Raw genomic sequence first — 9,456 nt, 5'->3', positions numbered from 1 at the left:
TGGCCAGACGCGGTGTCGGACATGAAGCAGGAGGAGTGGCCTGACGTGGTGTCGGACTTGAGGTAGGAGGAGTGGCCTGACGTTGTGCCGGACTTGAAGCAGGAGGAGTGGCCCGATGCTGTGGCGGACTTGAAGCAGGAGGAGTGGCCCGACGCTCTGCTGGACTTGGAGGAGGAGGAGTGGCCTGACGCGTTGGTGGACTTGGAGGAGCGGGAGTCTGCTGACGCGGTGGCAGACTTCGAGGAGGAGTCGGCTGACGCGGTGCTGGTGGCCTTCGAAAGATGATGCAATCCTTTCTCCATAGGATGATACGATGTATGGTCTCTCCTAGTGTGTGCTCCTCGTCACCTCCAGGAATGTCAAGCTCTAGCCCCGAATATTGGTCCACCACCTCATCAACCACGACACGAGCATGGCCGTCTGGAATCAGGTTGCAATGGAAGGTTGCTTCGGGGGAATTTGTGTAAGCAATGGCGTCCTGCCACCTTCATGGATATGTTCTTCATTTTGAAGTGTACCTCACAATTAGTGTTCTCCATGATGTCGTCCACAGGGTATCTATCCAGCAGTGCGTCACCCGGGGCGGAACCCACGCTGCTTCTCGTCATGGATGGGATGGTGCTATCCAATGCTGGATCATGCGCTAGCTACTGCCGCTGCTGAGACCCCCTTTCCTGGCTAAGTGAGTCGATCTGCTGCTGCTGCCGCTGGAATTTGAGTGCCAAGTCCGCGTGCGCTGATTCTAGGCCTTGAAGGCGTTCTACTTCCTGCTTCCTCTGCTACTCCTCTAGCTTCCTCTTCTCCTCCTCCTCCACCTTCCTTCTCGCACAGCTTCTATAGTTGGCTTTCTAGTCCGGAAAGCCCTCATACACATAATAACGCCCTTGCCTCGTGTTCTTCCCGGGTGTTCAGGATTTCCCAGGGCGCGCGTACGCTCATCATTCTCTTTGTTGGGCATGAACACCCCCTTTTGAGCATCTTCTATTTCTTTAAGTAACTTATCTTCGGCTCCTCTAAGACATGCCTTCTTCGAAACCTCGCCTGTCTTCGGGTCCAACGCCCCCCATGCACATAGAACCAAGTTCTGCACCTGGGGGGCAGCTCAATGTAACTGGAGTGACCTGTGCGGCCTACATCTCTAGCTCAAACTTATCCCACTTAGGAATTGCCACCGCGTAGCCACCTGGCCCAGCCTATGGAACTGCTCCTTTTTTGCGGCATTGGCCTTGTCTTTTCTCAACCATTCCTTAGATAATTCTGATTCCTTGAATTTCATGAAAGCGGGCCAGTGTTCTCTTTGCTTCTCCAGTGTTCCCTTGAATTCTGGAGTCTTCTTTCCTCCTTTGACGTTGTTGGCCCATATAGTTTTCTTGTGGTTTCTGAATGCAATTGCCATATTCCTAAGAGCAGCGTCCTTGACTTTCTACACATCTGCATCTGTGAAATGATCTGGTAGGGTGAAATGTTCCATGAGTTTTTCCCAAAGCAGAGATTTTGCTCTATCGTCGACAAAAGTAAGATCTTGACGTTTATTTGATGGGTTTTTCCATTCTTGAAGGGGGGTCGGGAGTTGGTCCTTCACAAGAACTCCACATTGACGAATGAACTTGTTCGCAATGTTCTTAGGCGCTACTAGTTCGCCATCGGTTCTGATGGCATCAATGTTGTACTTTATGCCATCCTTCAAATTTTTGCCCGGGCCTCGCACTATCCTGCCGCCTGTAGAAGATTTGCTCGATCCGGAGGGCTGAAAGAAGAAAGATCGATATGTTAATATATCTTCAAATCATTTAAAACATGTGATGATCACCATATGCCTGCTTATATAAATATACCTCGCCGGTCTCTGTTATTTCAAGATCAACATTTTCGGCGTCATCAGAATCATAGTTCATGCCTTCATCAATTTGGTCGTCGCGATCGAATATCATATCATCACCCTCCCTGGTATCATCACCCTCCCCAGTATTGTTCAGATATTGGGAGCCGCCATCTTCTTCATTCTGATCATCTGGCCTGCGAGGGGAGCGTATGATCTCGAACAGGACCTCTTCTCCCTCTCTGCTGATATTGTCCGCCAGAGCTTTTATTTAACTAATCCAGAAGAAATATAAAACAATTTAGTATTTAAATTACAATGCACGCATGCAATCAATACGGAAAAACTGAATCATAGTACATAATATGCATCGTCTCAAATAATATATAATCTCGAATACATCGTCTCGAATAATATATAATCTCGAATATTATATATCGAATACATCACTAGCTAGCTAGCTAATAAAGATCGAATACTACAGAATAATCTAGGCCACTCGCGGTTCCTGACGCGCGGGCGGTGGACACCCAAAGAGAAGGAACCATCACAGGATCATAGCTCTGGTCATCTCCCCAAAGAACCTTCTAGGTATTGGAGAACCTGACGTCCATAGCAGCCATGTAGCGATGGACGTGCTCGTCCTCCTCCCTGACATGGCGGCGCACCACCTCCGGCGGGGCAGGCTCCCTCCGCACCGAAAGTGGCCCACACGAACGCCACCAAAGGAGCTCAGGGTCGACGATGGGACCCAGGGCCGGGTTCCTCACCAAGCGGCGATCCCCTGAAGGTAGCACCTCCCAGTGCTAGCCCGGCGGAGCCCAGTCCCGGACATGGGTCCTTTGAAGCAGGACGTCATTGCGAACGGGTCGACGGTGAGGATGCGGGCCAGGCATCGTCGAGAACAAATACTATATGCTGCAAAAGTAACATTTTTAAATGATTGGATTGTGATTTCTTATATGCAAATTCTAAATTTATATAACTAAAATTATAATAAACTAAAACACATCGATCATCGTCTAACAATTTGAAATTAATCTAATTCATCTAGCTAAAACTAACATTTCTAAAATTTCTATATAACTAATAACATTTCTATAACATTAATATATCTAGAACTAAAAGTATCTAATTAATCAATTCATCCATAGCTAAAACAGAAAAATTGTGTAGTGTGTGTGTGTGTGGTGTATGTGTGCGTGTGTGCACCTACGGCACCGGCAGCGCGACGGCTTCGATTGGAGGGAGGAGAGGGGGAGAGGGGCTCACAGCACGGGTGAGGTCGAGGTGACAGTGACGGTGAGGCAAGGTCCAAGGCGACGATGATGGCGAGGCGAGGGAACGACGACGGGCCGGTGCGGCGACGGGGCGGCATAGAGTCGACGGTGACGACGCGACGGGGACGGGGGCGGCGCGGAGTCGACGGGGAGGCACGACGGGGGCGGTGCGAAGTCGACGGGGAGGCGCGACGGGGGCAGCGACGTCGACGACCACGGGGTCAAAGAAGCAGAGCAGAAGAAACTAAAATTTTGGTAAGTGTTGTATATATAGGGATGCCCTTTAGTACCGGTTGGAGCCACCAACTGGTACTAAAGGTCAAATTTGGCTAGGCCAAGCGGCGGGAACAGCACACCTTTAGTACCGGGTTGTGGCCCCAACCAGTACTAAAGACCCCCCTTTAATACCGGTTGGATCCATGACCCGGTACTAAAGGTCGTGCGCTGCCAAGCGAGGGGCACAGAAGTTTAGTCCCACCTCGCTAGCCAAGGGGTGCCCACACCTGCTTATAAGCCCCCCCCCCCCCCCCCCCGCCGCTGCTGTCTCGAGCTCCTCTCTAAAGTAGGCCTTCCGGGCCTACCTCTGCTGCGATGCCCTGTTGGGCCTACTGGGATAGCGGGCCTGCATCCTGGTCCAACTAGAGGTTGGGTTTCTAGTCGTATGCATGTCGCTGTGGCCTAGTAGGCGGGCTTTTTTTATTTAGTTTTTTCTTCTTTTTTTTCTTTTCTGCTTTATTTATTTTCTTTTAATTATTTTTTAGTTGTTTTTTGTTGTATGTAGAGTTTGTTTGTGAATATTAGTTTGTTTTATCATTATATTCAATTTGGTAATACTTAGGTTATTTAAAAAATGAAATGCCTTTGTAACAGATGAGTTTTCATCTGAAACCCTAATACTTCGAAAGAGATTGTCCATTTTGTACACGAAGTGCATCCAGTTTTTGCCGTAACCCTCTCTACTTTTTTGCACATGCTATGTGGGTTAAATTATGATACCATGCCAACTTTCAACCTTTTCAGAGTTCATTTGAAGTGTTATTCAATTTGAGGGTCATTTAGCTAAAAAAACTCAGTAAATGCATGAAAGAATTTATTTGCACATAAAATTTCTTCACGTTTCAAATGCCAAAACACATAAGCACCCTAACTATTACAAAGATTCCCTCCGGTTTGTTCGAAGCGGGACTTTCCAGAAATATAAGTCCGGAAACTCACTAGAGAAGAAAGTGATGACAATGAAGCCGATCACATCCTAGAGTTGGATCTTTGGGTGTGAAACTTTTTCCTTGCATGTGTCCCTTTGCGCCGTAACCATGGACAATCTTCATCATTTAATTGGATGCTCAGGTCAATATTCACTGTGAATGGAGCAATTTCTTAAATTTTTCATAATCTTCTGACATGTCTGTCTTGTCATCCACTCCCACGATGTTTCTTTTCCCTGAAAGAACTATGTGGCGCTTTGGCTCATCGTATGATGCATTCGCTTCCTTATCTTTTCTTTTTCTCGGCTTGGTAGACATGTCCTTCACATAGAAAACATGTGCCAAATCATTGGCTAGGACGAATGGTTCGTATGCATACGCAAGGTTGTTGAGATCCACTGTTGTCATTCCGTACTGCGGGTCTTCCGTTACCCCGCCTCATGTCATATTGACACATTTGCATCGAAACAAAGGGAACTTCAAACCACGTTCATAGTCAAGTTCCCATATGTCCTCTATGTATCCATAATATGTTACCTTTCCCGTCTTGGTTGCTGCATCAAAGCGAACACCACTGTCTTGGTTGGTGCTCTTCTTATCTTGGGCGATCGTGTAAAATGTATTCCCATTTATCTCGTACCCTTTGAAAGTCATTATATTCGAAGATGGTAACTGGGACAACAAGTATGGGTCATCTTCAATAGGCGTCATGCATGGCACATGTCTGCAACCAACCGGCGAAAGTCCCCGTTTGTTCACGTGTAATCCAGTCGTCAGACTGCTCTGGGTGTTTGGAGCATAGAAAATTCTTGTGTTCCTCCCTATACAGAGCCACCAAGGCGGATTTCTATAGAACTGTGTAGTGTGCTTGAGTGAGAGAATGCCCATCCATACATATTATTTTATCCCCTCCTAGCTTGCCTTTTCCATCCAGTCTACCCTTATGACGTGATTCAGGAACACCAATCGGCTTAAGGTCAGGAATAAAGTCTATACAAAACTCAATGACCTCCTCATTTTCATGGCCCTTCGAGATGCTTCCTTCTGGCCTAGCATGGTTATGAACATATTTCTTTAAGACTCCCATTAACCTCTCAAAGGGGAACATATTGTGTAGAAATACAGGACCCAAAACGTTAATCTCTTCGCATAGGTGAACTAGGACGTGCGTCATGATGTTGAAGTAGGATGGTGGGAACACCAACTCGAAACTGACAAGACATTGCACCAAATCATTCTCTAACCTTGGTATGATTTCTGGATCGATTACCTTCTGAGAGATTGCATTGAGGAATGCACATAGCTTCATAATGGCTAATCGAACGTTTTCTGGTAGAAGCCCCCCTCAATGCAACCGGAAGCAGTTGCGTCATAATCACGTGGCAGTCATGAGACTTTAGGTTCTGGAACTTTTTCTCTACCATATTTATTATTTCCTTTATATTCGACGAGAAGCCAGACGGTACCTTCATACTGAGCACACATTCAAAGAAGATTTCCTTCTCTTCTTTGGTAAGAGCGTTGCTGACATGACCCTGTTGTATGCCGTCTTTTCCGTGCATACGTTGCTGGTCCTCCCGTTCCTCCGTTGTATCTTTTGTCTTCCCATACACGCCCAAGAAGCCAAGCAGGGCCATGCAAAGATTCTTCATCACGTGCATCATGTCGATTACGGAGCGGACCTCTAGGTCTTTCCAATAGGGCAGATCCCAAAATATAGATTTCTTCTTCCACATGGGTGCGCGTCCGTCAGCGTCATTCGGAACAGGTTGTCCCCCAGGACCCTTTCCAAAGATTACCTTCAAATCATTGACCATATCATGTACATCAGCACCAGTACGGTGGCGAGGCTTCGTCCGGTGATCCGGCTCACCTTTGAAATGCTTGCCTTTCTTTCTTACGGGATGCCTGCTCGGAAGAAATCGACGATGTCTCGGGTACACATTCTTCCTACAATTATCCAAATATATACTGCCGGTATCATCCAAACAGTGCATGCATGCGCGGTATCCCTTGTTTGTCTGTCGTGAAAGTTTACTGAGAGTAGGCCAATCATTGATGGTCACAAACAACAATGCCTTTAGGTCAAATTCTTCCTGTCTGTGCTAATCCCATGCACGTACACCTGTTCCATTCCATAGCTGTAAGAGTTCTTCAACTAATGGCCTTAGGTACACATAAATGTCGTTGCCGGGTTGCTTAGGGCCTTGGATGAGCACTGGCATCATAATGAATTTCCGCTTCATGCACAACCAATGAGGAAGGTTATACAAACATAGAGTCACAAGCCAGGTGCTATGGTTGCTGCTCTGCTCTCCAAAAGGATTAATGCCATCTGCGCTTAGACCAAACCATACGTTCCTTGCGTAACCTACAAACTCCTTCCTGTACTTTCTCTCTATTTTTCTCCACTGCGACCCGTCAGTGGGTACTCTCAACTTTCCGTCTTTCTTACGGTCTTCTCTGTGCCATCGCATCGTCTTGGCATGCTCTTTGTTTAGGAACAAATGTTTCAAACATGGTATTATAGGATCATACCACATCACCTTGGCAGGAATCTTCTTCCTGGAGCGCTCGCCCTCGACATCACCAGGGTCATCGCGGTTGATCTTATAGCGCAATGCACCGCATACCGGGCACACGTTCAAATCCGCGTACTCACCACGGTAGAGGATGCAGTCATTAGGGCATGCATGTATCTTCTGCACCTCTAACCCTAGAGGGCAGACAACCTTCTTTGCTTCATACGTACTCTCGGGCAATTCGTTGTCCTTTGGAAGCATGTTCTTTAACTTTACCAGCAACTTTCCAAATGCCTTGTCAGATACACCATTCTGTGCCTTCTATTGTAGTAATTCCAGTGTGGTGCCCAGCTTTTTATTGTCAGTTTCGCAATTTGGGTACAACAATTTCTTGTGATCCTCTAGCATGCGCTACAACTTCTTCTTCTCCTTTGCACTTGCGCAGATTCTCTCTGCATCGGCAATGGCCCGACCTAGATCATCAGTTGACTCATCTGATGCTTCTTGTTCAGCTTCTTCCCGCATTGCCGGCTCAGCTTCTTCCCCCATTGTTGTATCATCGTATTTAGGGAACCCATGGCCAGGATAGTTATCGTCATCCTCTTCTTCTTCATTTTCTTCCATCATAAACCTCTTTCTCCGTGCTTGGTCCAAATAATATAGTGGGGCATGAAACCGGACTCAAACAGGTGGATGTGAATGGTTCTTGAGTTAGAGTAATTGTGATCATTCTTACAACCAGCACATGGACAAGGCATAAAACCATCCGCCCGCTTGTTTGCCTGAGCCGCAATTAGAAAAGTATGCACACCCTCAATGAACTGGGGAGAGCATCGGTGATCGTACATCCATTGCTGGCTAATCTTCATTACACAACACCGAATATACCAAATTAATACAAGTTCATACAATACTCATTCTCATAAAGCAAACATATAAATAACTCTCCAGCTAAAGAATTTAAAAGCAACAACAAATGCGATCAAGATCGCAACTAAGGTAACAATTGATCCAACAGCATAATGATACCAAGCCTCACTATCAATGGCATATTTTCTAATCTTTCTAATCTTCAAGCGCATTTTGTCCATCTTGATCTTGTGATCATCGATGACATCGGCAACATGCAACTCCAATTCCATCTTCTCCCCCTCAATTCTTTTCAATTTTTCTTTCAAATACTTGTTTTCTCTTTCAACTAAATTTAACCTCTCGATAATAGGGTCGGTTGGAATTTCTGGTTCACATACCTCCTAGATAAAAATATCTATGTCAACTTGATGGGCATAATTTGTCATGAACACGAAATGCAACAAAACAGTTATAAAAGAAAATATACCACATCCGAATCATAACCCGAACGAGGGCCGGCGGGGACGGATATCAAAACCATGGCACTGTGAATAACAAACAACGTACGGGAAGATAATTATAAAGTAACTATATATCTAAATCACACAAACATGATTTTTTATATAAAAAAGATAAGAACAAGTGGCTCACCCCACAAGGTGGTGCCGGCGACAAGACAGTGCAGACGATCGACGGTGGTTAGGACGGAGATGGGAAGGCACTAAGTAAACCACACCTACATATGCAAACTAAGAGTTATCTTGAGCTCAAATTGCATATAAATCAAATAAACTACCACATATAATTCCTCCCAAATTACTAAAAACCACAAATTAATGACTATATAAAGCATTGCAAAAGCTAATCTAGCAATGAGAGATGAAAGGACAAAGTTGCTTACCTTTGTGATCACTTGAATGGATGGGGGCCTTCAAATCTTGACAAAATTTGGGCAAAATGTGAGATGAGATTGAGGTAGAGGGGAAGAACAGAGAGGAGAGGGGAAAGGGGAAAAACAGAGAGAGCTCGATTGCGGGTGGACGAAGGTTTGATATAGGACGACCTTTAGCACCGGTTCGTGCCACGAACCGGTACTAAAGGTGTTGGAGGGGACCTACACTGACAACATCCTGCCACCACTCTCTTTAGTACCGGTTCATGGCATGAACAGGTGCTAAAGATTCGCCATGAACCGGTACTAATGAGAGCGACCCAGCTAGCCGTTGGAACCGACACTAATGGTCACATTAGCGCCGGCTCAATTACAACCCGGTACTAATGAGAGCGGCCCAGATAGCCGTTGGAACCGACACTAATGGTCACATTAGTGCCGGCTCAATTACAAACCGGGACTAATGAGCTAAACATTTGACCTTTTTTCTACTAGTGGTTGTACATAAACTGAACAATAGTAGTGCAAAATCATCACATCAATTCTAGCTCTTGACTGGGGGAGTTTAATACATTGTTACAAATATCGACCTATTAACTGTAGTTAACTGCTGTTGTGTTGTTGTTGATGTTGTTCTGTGTATATCTAGACACCATCAGAACATTAATGCAACCCTCTTCCTTGTTGCTATGTAGCCTAGGATTGCATATTTAGACATTCAGTACACTGCATGTTGATACGTCTCCGTCGTATCTACTTTTCCAAACACTTTTGCCCTTGTTTTGGACTCTAACTTGCATGATTTGAATAGAACTAACCCAGACTGACGTTGTTTTCAGCAGAATTGCCATGGTGTTATTTTTATGCAGAAATAAAAGTTCTCGGA

The sequence above is a fragment of the Triticum urartu genome, chromosome 5 (assembly GCF_003073215.2).
Source record: "Triticum urartu cultivar G1812 chromosome 5, Tu2.1, whole genome shotgun sequence".
Classification (NCBI taxonomy): domain Eukaryota; kingdom Viridiplantae; phylum Streptophyta; class Magnoliopsida; order Poales; family Poaceae; genus Triticum; species Triticum urartu.
This window is presented reverse-complemented; position numbering follows the sequence as displayed.